The 12477-nt window shown below is 58.1% G+C and overlaps 1 long non-coding RNA gene across 1 annotated transcript; it reads right to left on the bottom strand.

Annotated features, from left to right (window-relative positions):
• Positions 1-5315: 5315 nt before the first annotated feature.
• LOC136357184 (uncharacterized) lies at positions 5316-12224 on the bottom strand. Its single transcript, XR_010742359.1, has 3 exons — positions 12088-12224; positions 6021-6139; positions 5316-5456 (listed from the first exon to the last, which is right to left on the bottom strand). It is a non-coding gene; the product is annotated as an uncharacterized lncRNA (long non-coding RNA).
• Positions 12225-12477: the final 253 nt, after the last annotated feature.

Below are 12477 nucleotides of genomic sequence, written 5' to 3'. Positions count from 1 at the left end.
ATGTCCGCCATGGAAGCTGATATGGCGGCCCTGAAGGAGAAGTCTGCTTCGTCGTCGGGCACCGGCGGCGGCGGCCCTCGGCCAGACGGCGCGCGGGATTTTGATCAGCCCCCGAAGCACAAGAAGTGGGACTTTCCCCGTTTCGATGGCACCACCGATCCGATGCTCTTCCTGAACAAGTGCGACTCGTACTTCCGCCAACATCGCACCATGGCGGAGGAGCGCGTGTGGATGGCGTCCTACAACCTGGACGAGGTCGCGCAACTCTGGTTCAACCAGCTCCAGGAGGACGAGGGCACTCCCACCTGGGGGCGCTTAAAGGAGCTCCTGAACCTCCGGTTCGGGCCTCCCCTCCGTTCCGCACCGCTGTTCGAGCTCTCTGAGTGCCGCCGTACCGGGACCGTGGAGGAGTACGCCAACCGATTCCAGGCGCTCTTGCCTCGCGCGGGACGGCTGGATGAATCTCAGCGCGTGCAACTCTTCACCGGCGGCCTCCTCGCTCCGCTCAGCCACGCCGTCCGTCTCCACAACCCGGAGTCCCTCGCCGCCGCGATGAGTCTCGCCCGCCAGGTAGAGTTGATGGAGTTGGAGCGCCCCCAGCCGCCCCTGCTCCAGGCCGCACAGCGCGCACCACTGCCTCCCCCGGCGGCGCGCGCGCCCCTGCCTCCCACGGCCCCGCGCCCGGCGCTCCAGGCGGCACCGGCTCCCCTGGCGCTGCCTGCGCCGCCCGTGGCCGCGCTCCCGGCTCCACCTCCGCGGGGTGCGCCCAACCAGGCCAAGCGCCTCTCGCCGGCGGAACAGGCCGAACGTCGTCGCCTCGGCCTCTGCTACAACTGCAACGAACCCTACTCCAGGGGCCATAACCGGGTCTGCCGCCGCATCTTCTTCATCGACGGCATCGAGCTCGCGGACGAGGAGCCCGCCGTTAGCGACGCGGACCAGGGCGCCCCGGTCTTCTCCCTCCGCGCCGTGGCTGGTATGCCGATCTGTGACACTATGCAGGTGCGGGTGGCCGTGGGTGCAGTGGTGCTCACCGCCCTCCTCGACACGGGCTTCACGCACAACTTCATCGCGGAGTCGGCGGCGCCGCGCACCGGCCTTTCCGTCCTCGCCAACCTGCGCCTCACCGCCACCGTCGCCAACGGGGAACGGATCGCCTGCCCCGGCGTCATACGGCAGGCCCCGATCACGATCGCCGGCGAGGCGTTCAACGTCGACCTCTACGTCATGCCCCTCGCCGGATACGATTTGGTCCTGGGCACTCAGTGGCTGGTGACCCTGGGACCGATCGTGTGGGACTTCACCGCCCGCACCATGTCGTTCTCTCGCCAGGATCGCGCGGTCTGCTGGTCCGATGTGACCGCGCGCGCTCCGCCTCTTGTGGCTGCGGTCTCGTCCCCGACCGGCCTCCTGGAGGAGCTGCTGTCCGCCTTCAGCGGCCTCTTCGCCGAGCCTACCGGTCTGCCCCCGCAGCATGCCCGCGACCACGCCATCACCCTCAAACCGGGCACGCTACCGGTGGCGGTCCGGCCATACCGGTACCCGGCTGCTCACAAGGATGAGCTGGAGCGGCAATGCGCCGCAATGATGGAGCAGGGCATCGTGCGGCGCAGCGACTCCGCGTTCTCGTCCCCGGTCCTCCTCGTCAAGAAGCCGGACGGGTCGTGGCGTTTCTGCGTCGACTACAGGGCGCTCAACGCGCTCACCATCAAGGACGCGTTCCCCATTCCCGTCGTCGACGAGCTCCTGGACGAGCTCCATGGCGCCTGCTACTTCACCAAGCTGGACCTCCGCTCCGGCTATCACCAGGTCCGCATGAGGCCGGCCGACATCCACAAGACGGCGTTCCGCACCCATGACGGTCTCTACGAGTTCCTGGTCATGGCTTTTGGGCTGTGCAACGCCCCGGCCACATTCCAGGCCTTGATGAACGATGTGCTTAGGCCGTTCCTCCGCCGCTTTGTGCTTGTGTTCTTTGACGACATTTTGATTTACAGTCGCACCTGGGCCGACCACCTGCGTCATCTCCGCGCCGTCTTCGACGAACTCCGCCGTCACCAGCTCTTCCTCAAGCGCTCCAAGTGCGCTTTCGCGGCGCCGTCGGTGGCGTACCTCGGCCATGTCGTCTCCGCCGCCGGTGTCGCCATGGATCCCGCCAAGCTACAGGCCGTGCGGTACTGGCCGCCTCCTCGCTCCGCGCGGGCTGTGCGCGGCTTCCTGGGCCTCGCCGGCTACTACCGCAAGTTTGTGCACAACTACGGGACCATCGCCGCCCCCCTCACCGCCCTCCTCAAAAAGGACGGTTTCTCGTGGTCTCCCGAGGCCTCTGCCGCCTTCGACGCCCTCAAGGAAGCGGTGACATCGGCACCGGTGCTCGCCATGCCGGACTTCTCCAAGCCCTTTGTCGTCGAGTGCGACGCATCGTCACACGGCTTCGGGGCGGTGCTGGTCCAGGACGGCCACCCGATCGCGTACTTCAGCCGGCCTGTCGCCCCGCGTCACCAGGCTCTCGCCGCGTACGAGCGCGAGCTCATCGGCCTCGTCCAGGCCGTTCGCCACTGGCGGCCGTACTTGTGGGGGCGCCGCTTCACCGTCAAGACCGATCACTACAGCCTCAAGTACCTGCTGGACCAGCGCTTGTCGACCATCCCTCAACACCATTGGGTTGGCAAGCTGCTGGGCTTCGACTTCGCGGTGGAGTACAAGCCGGGGCACACCAACGCGGTGGCGGATGCCCTCTCGCGCCGGGACACCGCAGACGAGGGGACGGTTCTGGTGCTGTCCGCCCCTCGGTTCGACTTCGTCCAGCGGCTGCGCCTGGCTCAGTCGTCTGACCCGGCCCTCGTCGCACTCCAGGAGGAGATCAGCGCCGGCTCCCGTGCGCTACCGTGGAAGCTGACGGACGGGCTGGTCACGTACAGCGGGCGGCTGTACATCCCGCCGGCATCGCCCCTGTTGCCGGAGGCCCTGCGAGCGGTCCACGAGGAGGGCCACGAAGGCGTGCAGCGCACTCTGCATCGGCTACGGCGTGATTTTCACTTCCCTAATATGAAGACTGTGGTGCAGGACTTCGTGCGCGCGTGCTCAGTGTGCCAGAGGCACAAGTCAGAGCACCTCCACCCCGCTGGGCTTTTGCTGCCGCTACCTGTGCCGCAAGGCATATGGTCTGACATCGCCATGGACTTCGTCGATGCCCTGCCGCGCGTCAAGGGCAAGTCCGTCATCCTCACCGTCGTCGACCGGTTCAGCAAATACTGCCACTTCATTCCCCTGGCGCACCCGTACTCAGCGGAGAGTGTGGCCCAGGCGTTCTTCGCGGAGGTCGTTCGGCTGCACGGCGTGCCGCAGTCGATCGTGTCCGACCGCGACACGGTGTTCACCTCAAACTTTTGGCGCGAGCTGATGCGCCTCAGCGGCACCAAGCTCCAGATGACGACGGCCTTTCACCCACAGTCCGACGGGCAGTCTGAGTCGGCGAACAGGGTGATTGTTATGTATCTCCGCTGCTTGACAGGTGACCGGCCGCGCGACTGGCTCCGCTGGCTGCCGTGGGCTGAGTACGTCTTCAACACCGCCTTCCAGTCGTCCCTGCGCGACACGCCGTTCCGCGTCGTCTACGGCCGGGATCCCCCCTCCCTCCGCTCCTACGAGGCGGGCGAGACTCGGGTCGCTGCGGTGGCGCAGACCATGGCGGAACGCGCTGAGTTCCTCGAAGACATCCGCCACCGCCTCGAGCAGGCGCAGGTGGTTCAGAAGCGCCACTACGATCAAGCTCATCGTCAAGTCTCCTATCAGGTGGGCGATTGGGCGCTCCTACGGCTCAGGCAGCGGCCGACTGCCTCCCTGCCCACAGCGGTGACAGGCAAGCTGAAGCCCAAGTTCTACGGTCCTTACCGCGTCGTCGAGCTCATCAACGAGGTTGCTGTCCGCCTTGACCTGCCGCCCCAAGCTCGCCTCCACGACGTGTTCCATGTGGGCCTCCTCAAGAAGTTCCACGGCGCGCCACCGCCGGCTTCGCCGCCCCTGCCTCCAGTCCGCCATGGCGCTGTGGTGCCCGAACCAGAACAAGCCGTCAAGACACGCTTGGCTCGCGGGGTGCGCCAAGTCCTCATCCAGTGGAAAGGTTCATCGCCTGCATCAGCCACCTGGGAAGACGTCGACCCATTCACGGCCAGGTACCCACACTTCCAGCTCGAGGACGAGCTGCGTCTCGAGGAGGGGAGAGATGTCATGTGGGGCCGCACCTATACGCGGAGGCGCCGAGCGCGCGACCTGCGCAGGGCCGCTGAGCGCGCCGAGAGCGCAGCCAGGGAAGCAGGCGTAATTAGTGGCTAATAGAGCCCAGTTTGGTAGGAGTCTGTTGCAGTCCTAAACTTTAGGAGATTAGTTTCCCTTTCAGTTGGAGGAGCAGGCTATTAAGCCTTGTAATCGTGATTGATCAGGCTAAGCAAGATTAAACCAATTCTCTCCCATCTCTCTCTCAAGCCGCCGGCCAGGGGGAATAACCCGACCAGCGAAGATCGGCGAGGGGGCATAACCCCGCCAGTTACCACGGACTGAGACTACGAGCTACGTAGTCGGGGTCCTGCAACCTTGGGCAAGAACGCCCTTGACAAAAGGGTAGAACTGTCCTCCAAATTATAATATGTACCGCGTAGGTATAACAATACGTATTAACATCTACACGGTATCAGCGTCTCTTTTGCGTGGTTTCTTGAAGATTTACGTTGTATTCGAGGCATTAACGGTATCAGCGTCTCTTTTGCGTCGTTTCTTGAAGATTTATGTTGTATTCGAGTTAAGTCGTTTACCGCGGTGTTCTTTGATGTTCCCTTTTGCGTAGATTTCTCTAGATTTACATTGTGTTGTTATAACACGTTACTGGCCTAATTATGTGAATTTTTTCTACATTTATGTTTTGTTCCAACGAACACGTAAAAACCCATACCTTAATTCTGTTGAAAATTATATTTTGTTTTCAGCAAGAGATTTATATTGTGATTCAAAAACATGACCGGTTAAAATATCACCCAAGGTTAGCATCAATTTAAATTATACATTTTATGAATTTATGATACTTGCTTCCAATTGAACATGCTATGTCAAGTTAACCAACAACATACCAACACAGGTAGCCTGACATGATCATGGTGAGCATGCTCACAAACACCCATATCATATACCCGCTAGATAAAATATGCCAGATAAACTTCATCAACAACAGCCTTTTTACAACAAAAGGTCATAGGTTCAACAACAGGCTAACCCTAATATTAGTTCAACGCATAGCATTCTGTACTATTAGCCTTTTTACATTCCAACATTGGCACATATACAACCAAAAGGACCTTAGGAGTATTCTAATATCGTCGTGAAACGTGCTTCTTTGCTGTCCGCTTTGTTAGAGCTACCTTCTTAGGAGTTTCTGCACTTGTGATATGGGTGTCTGCACAAAACTGCACAATTAAGACAAGAGAAATCAAATTGCAGCCTATATATAATGCTACATCCATAAGGCCAAACTTAACAAAAATTTATGGAGATGGATTTAGGGCACAATCAATTATTTACAAGTAGAATTTGTCTTAGCCAACTACATTGGGAAGATATAGTCAAATAGTCACAACCAATCAACAAAATAGTTGAGATGAGGACACAGCGACGATGTCTGGATTTATGCCTTGATCTTTCACGGTGCCAAACAAGAGTAGACCAAAATTAGTCTCTCACCAATAAATATATAATGTCCAATAATCACTATATGCAATCTAATTTCTATTAATTGATCAAGCTGCTAATAGATGCATGTGTGTACTGAAACTTTGACAATTCAGAAAATGACTCACGATCCAGTAGCAGTAATACCGCCCAATAGAACAATTTATATAGAACAATTATTCACTTTCATGCATGAATTTTCAAGAAGACTTGTACAGAAATATTAATAATGGAACCACGTCTCATCATGAACAGCACATGACCTATGAAAATTTTAGTATAAAGTGAAAACTATAACTCACAGAAGTCATCACATTATTGCTGGGGCTAGGTGCTGTGGATGGCATTGATGTGGTAGAGGTAGCACCATACATGGTAGTTCCCATTTGTTTGCCTAGTCTTGTCGATCGGTTATTGCAAACTGTAGCAAAGATATTCATTAGACGTATGGTGTTTTTTGAAGCTTCTTCATGCATCTTGTTCTCAGCACGGTTCACAGATACCCTATAGTCATGATTAATGGCTGCATGCTTGTGGGCGTAGTTGGTTATGGCCTTTTTTACCATCTCCATCTCTTGTGACGCATGAATTAGAAACTCATGTGTATTAGTTGAATGTGTTAGAATTTCAATGGTTACTCTCATTGAGAAGAGGATGGCACTCAGAGTGGGGCAATTTTCTGGTTTTCTTCATTCACAAACTCAAAAGCCATACCTTCCCGAGGGAGGTTGGATACATATATATAGCCATAGTTCGCTGCAAGCCTATTGCTGCACCCTCCTAGTCTAAAAATTCGAAATTTGAATGGGATGTTGTCCTAGAGGGCATCCAAACTGAATAAAGCATAAAGGAGGCATAAAGGAGATGCTAATTGCTGTTGTCCTACTAACCGCAGCTGTCCTAGTAACTGAAAATATGCTAAAGGAGTAGATGCTGTCCTGAAAAGGTGAAACTACCCAAAAGCAAAAAAGGAAACCAGGACAAAGGACCACAAAGACTTATCCATCATTCTCCCCCTAAGTCTTGTGTGTCGTCTTGTGGGGAAGTTGGGCCATCCCGATCCTGGAGCAGCGCTTGAGGAACTTGATCCTCCCAAGAGGCTTGGTGAGCAAGTCCGCAAGCTGGTCCTTGGTGTTGATGTAGCTCGCCTTGATGCTCCCTTCCTCCAAGTAGCTTCGGATGAAGTGGTACCTCACCCGGATGTGCTTGCTCCGTTCGTGAAAAACGGGGTTCTTTGCCAGGGCCAGAGCGGACTTGCTATCCACCCTGAGCTCCACTGCTCCAGTGTCTCTGCCGAGGAGATCACTAAGCAGTCGAGCAAGCCAGAGCGCCTGGGTCGAAGCGGCGGAAGCTGCCATGTACTCGGCCTCGCAGCTGGACAGGGCCACCACCTGCTGCTTGACCGACTGCCAGCTAACGAGGCACTCGCCGAGGAAGAAGAGAATCCCGCTCGTGCTCTTGCTAGTGTCGATGTCGCCGGCGTGGTCGCTGTCGCTGTACCCGACGAAGTGTGCCTTGCCAGGACACCTCGGGTAGTAGAGACCGTGGTCGAGAGTCCCCGCAACGTAGCGGATGATCCTCTTCACAGCCTGCTGGTGCTCCGTCGTCGGTCGCTGCATGAACCGACTGACGTAGCCGACGGAGAAGGCCAAGTCCGGCCGTGTGTGGGTGAGGTAGCGAAGGCTCCCCACAAGACGCTGGTACTGTGTAGCATCCACTTCCTCCGTCATGCTATTGCGGTTCAGCTTCAGTCTCTCCTCCATCGGAGTGAGAGCTGGGTTGCAATCGGTGAGCCTAGCCAGCTCAACGATGCGCTTGGCGTAGGCGGTCTGTCGAAGCGTGATCCTGGAGTCGTCCTGGTGCACCTCGATCCCCAGGTAGGAGGAGAGAGGCCCTAGATCACTCATCTGGAAGGTGGCCTTCATCTCCTCCTTGAACGCTGCGACCTCCACATCCTTGGTGCCGGTGATCACCAAGTCGTCGACGTAGACACCCACCAGCAAGGCATTTCCTCCATTTGCTCGAAGCCCATCCCCTTGAGCGTGGAATCCAACTTGGCATTCCACGCCCTCGGTGCCTGCCGTAAGCCGTAGAGGGCCTTGTGCAGGCGTAGCACCTTGCCCTTCTTGCCGGGGATCACAAATCCCGGCGGCTGGTGCACGTAGACCTCCTCCTTCAAGTCGTCGTTCAGAAACACCGATTTGGCATCCATGTGATGGACGCCCCAGCCCTCCTGAGCAGCCAGCGCAAGGAGTCGCACGGACTCCATCTGTGCCACGGGAGCGAAGGCATCGTCGTAGTCGATCCCCTCCTGCTGCACGAAACCGCGTTCCACCAAGCGGGCCTTATGCTTGACAATGGCTTTGGCTTCATCCCTCTTCAGCTTGAACACCCACTTAAGGGTGATCGCGCGGTGACCACGAGGGAGGTCAGCAAGCTCCCAGGTGCGGTTCTCCTGAACCGCGTCTATCTCCGACTGCATCGCGGCACGCCATGCCGCGTGTTTCTCGGCCTCTGTGAAAGACCGAGGCTCACCGTCGTCGCACGCAAGGTGCAACTGCGCCTCTAGGTCGCGAGGTACCAGTCCCGGCACCGGCTGGTCGCCGAGAAGATCCTTCATCGTACGGTACCGTAGCTGCTCGCCGTCGTGGTACGCGTCGATGCGCTCCCCGTCGTGGGAAAGCAGAGTAGCGAACTCCACCGAGCTGCGCTCAACACGAGCTGGCGTCGGAGTAGACGTGCTCGGAGGAGTGGCTGTTGGTGCTGGAGCGCGTGGGGTCGCCGGCTGTGGTGGTGTCGGCGAAGAGCTCGTCGTAGTCGAAGTCATGGCCCGAGAGTGTGTTGGAGTCGGAGTCGATGGAGGCTCGGGGACTGGGGTAGACACGCTCGGTGAAGAAGAGCTGCCTACTCCCCTAGCTCCCTCGAAGTGGACGTACTTGATGGTGAAGTCGTCGTACGTCGGAGTCGAACCATCGTCCACCACCTTGTCCCATACCCACCCTCGCCCTTCGTCGAACACTACGTCGCGCGCTGTGCGCACACGCTGTCTCCGGGTCGAGGATGCGGTAGGCCTTCGAGCCCTTCGCGTAGCCGATGAACACCCCTGGGGTGCTCCTGTCGTCGAGCTTGCCGATGTGGCCAAGCTCCTTGGCGAACGCGAGGCAGCCGAAGACCCGCAGGTGGGAGACCGCCGGCTTGCGCCCATGCCAAGCCTCGTACGGTGTCCTGCCATCGAGGGCCTTGGTAGACGAGCGGTTGAGGATGTAGACAGCCGTCACCACCGCCTTCCCCCAGAAGATGGCCGGCATCCCCCTCTGCTTGAGGAGAGCCTGAGCCTTCCCCACAACCGTCTGGTTGCGACACTCGACGACGCCGTTCCGCTGCGGGCTGTACGGCGTGGTGTAGTGGCGCTGAATGCCCTCATCAGCGTAGTACGACGCGAATTCAGCCGCCGTGAATTCGCCGCCGTTGTCGGTGCGCAGCACGCGCAGCTTGCGGCCGCACTCCGCCTCTGCAGCAGCCTGCACGCGCCTGATGGCGTCACCCACATGTAGCAGGAGAGGTCGTCAACGAGCAGCAGGAAGTAACGCCGTCCTCCTGGTGTGGCCGGTGTCACTGGGCCACACAAGTCCCCGTGCACGAGCTTGAGCCGCTCCTTGGCTCGGAAGCTCGTCTGCTGGGGAAAGGGGAGTCGCCGCTGCTTCGTTACCACGGAGACGTCGCAGAGCTGCTCCACGTGGTCAAGGCTCGGCATGTCTCGCACCATCTCCTTGGCACTGAGCCGCTTTAGGGCCTCGAAGTGGAGGTGCCCGAAGCGCTCGTGCCACTGCCACGCCTCGTCGTCCCGACGAGCGGCGAGGCAAACTGGTTGTGCGACCTGTGCGCTGAGGATGTAGAGTCGATTAGTGCCTCTGGTTACCTTGGCAAGAAGGCGACGACGGCGATTCCAAATCCTCATGAGTCCGTCCTCGACCAACACGTGTGAGCCGTTCTCATTTAGCTGTCCCACGCTGATGATAGAATTCCTCAACGCGGGGATGTAGTAGACTCCGGTGAGCAGCCTGTGCTCACCGGACTTGGCGGTGAAGGTGACGGAGCCAACGCCCTTGATCTCCACGCCGGAGGCGTCCCCAAACTTGACGGAGCCTCGGACGCTGGAGTCGAACTCGGTGAAGAACTCCCGTCGGCCGGTCATGTGATGGGTGGCGCCAGTGTTGAGGTACCACCCATCAGCCTTGTTGTTGCTGGAGCCGTTGCAGAGGGAGACGAGTACCTTCGGCTCATCAAGGTGGAGGAAAGCCGCTGCGGCCGGTGCCGCTGGAGGTAGCTCGATGCTTGCGTGAGCCAGGAGCAGAGCCGGCTCTTCCTCCACCCGTGCGACGTGGGCCTGGCCGCGTCGTGGCTGTCGACGGTCTTTGGCCCAATGGCCAAGCTTGCCACAGTTGCGACAAGCGTCGTCTCGTGCCGGCTTGTGGTTGCCGGTGGCGCCGCCCTGGGCGCCTCTGCGGGCGCCACCCTCGGCACGTCTTCGCGCCCACCGTAGCTGGACACCTCCCCGTGCCTAGCGCGGCTTACGGCCGCCTGTCGGGGAAGATGACTCCCCCTTCCTCTTGTCACCCTGAGAGGCCTCCCACTGCTCCTGAGTGAGATGGAGCTTCCCGCCAATGGTGATAGGCCCCGAGAGAGGCTGTGGCTCATCACTGTCGACGACCTTGAGGCGACCTAACGCCTCCTCGATCGACATTGTGGAGAGGTCCAGCAGAGACTCGATCGAGCGAGCGATCTGCCTGTAATTCTCTCGGACGCAGCGGAAGAGCTTCTCGACAGCTCTCTCCTCGTCGTAGGTGTCATCGCCGTACTGCACCATCTTCTGCAAGAGTGTTGAGACGGAGGGAAAAGTCATCAACATCCTCACCTGGCTTGAAGGCCAGGTTGTCCCACTCCTTGCGGAGTGCCTGCAGTGTGGACTTGCGGGCGCGGTCGCTGCCGATGCGTGCCGCAGCGATGGCGTCCCAGGCCTCCTTGGCAATCCGCTTCTGGAAAAGCGAGAACTGCATCTCGGGCGGGACTGCAGCGATGAGGGCATCCAGTGCCCGCCGATCATCGTCGTAGTCGACGTCGCCGTACCAGACTGCCTCCCACATGTGCCGCACCTGGAGCCTCACCCTCATCACCGCGTCCCACTCGATGTAGTTGGTTTTGGTGAGGGTAGGCCACCCACCCCCGGGACCAAAGTCCCTGACCACCGTCTGGACGCCGTGGTGGCCATGGCGCCGGTCAGGGGAGAGAGAGCCGCGCTGCCTGCGAGGGCCGCGCGCGGGCTCCGGGATGCCGCCGGCACGCCCGCGCCCGTCTGGGTTCCCGTCAGCGGGCGCGCGGTCCCTTGGGCCGCCGCCGCCGCCGCCGCCGTGGAGGTGGGCTGCTGCCCACCGCTCTGCCCGCTCCCGTGCCCTTCCTCTTGCCAGCTCCTCAAGCTCCTTGTCGGCGGTGATGTCGCCGGCGATGGAGCCGTTGATGCTGCTGCGCAAGGTCTCAACCTCTACCTCCGCCGCACGTGCCGCATCTTACGCCGCCTCTGCTTCTGCCTCCGCCCTGGCAGCTGCCAACTCCGCTGCCGCCAGTCTGGCCGCCCTCGCTGTAGCTGCAGCAGTCTGAGCCGTTGCTCGCATGCGCTCTTCTGCTGCGGCGAGCTCGGCGTCCTGCTGACGCCGAGTGCTTGAGGCGACCCAACGCCGAGACCGAACGTCGGACATGGCGCACCTTGGGGGGCTGCTGCGTGGAGAGGGGGAAGGGAAAGGGGAAGGAGGAGCAGCCGGTGCTGCTGCTGCTGGTGGCTGAGAGCTCAACCGAGCTTGGGAAGGGGTGGAACAAGAGATATTTAGCCTACAGGAAAGTGTGGCTCTGATACCAGATGTTAGAATTTCAATGGTTACTCTCATTGAGAAGAGGATGGCACTCAGAGTGGGGCAATTTTCTGGTTTTCTTCATTCACAAACTCAAAAGCCATACCTTCCCGAGGGAGGTTGGATACATATATATAGCCATAGCTGGCTGCAAGCCTATTACTGCATCCTCCTAGTCTAAAAATTCGCTGTAAGCCTATTGCTTCACCCTTCTAGTCTAAAAATTCGAAATTTGAATGGGATGCTGTCCTAGAGGGCATCCAAACTGAATAAAGCATAAAGGAGGCATAAAGGAGATGCTAATTGCTGTTGTCCTACTAACCGCAGCTGTCCTAGTAACTGAAAATATGCTTAAAGAGTAGATGCTGTCCTGAAAAGGTGAAACTACCCAAAAGCAAAAAAGGAAACCAGGACCAAGGACCACAAAGACTTATCCATTAGAATGCAGAATTATAGTATTACTTACAAGGTTATGTTAATCACTTCAAAGGAGAAGCTTCAATCATCCAATTGCCTAACTAGATCAGCATAAGGTCCAAGACCAGCCATATTGGCTGTTTCTTTATATGGCTCAAAAGCTTTAGCATAACAGTTGGCTTCTACATTCTTTAGCTGGTAAAGTAAAATGGCTTAGGCAAAAAAAAAAAGGTGCATGTCTATTTAGATGAGATGACATTGAAGGAGTGGTCGAATTACCTTGCATGATCCATAAACTGCATAAAGCCCAGATCCCATATCAGCATTTTTCAATGGTTTTGCTGCTTGATCTGTCCAAAATGCCACCCTAGGCTCTCCCCATGGCACATTACATCCAGATGCATCTATATAATCTAAATATAGTAGCTGCATTTTTAGG

Source organism: Oryza sativa, chromosome 7 (genome assembly GCF_034140825.1).
Source record: "Oryza sativa Japonica Group chromosome 7, ASM3414082v1".
In the NCBI taxonomy this organism is placed as follows: Eukaryota; Viridiplantae; Streptophyta; class Magnoliopsida; order Poales; family Poaceae; genus Oryza; species Oryza sativa.
Note: the sequence above shows the minus strand (reverse complement) of the source record. Positions and strands in the feature narration are given on the sequence as shown.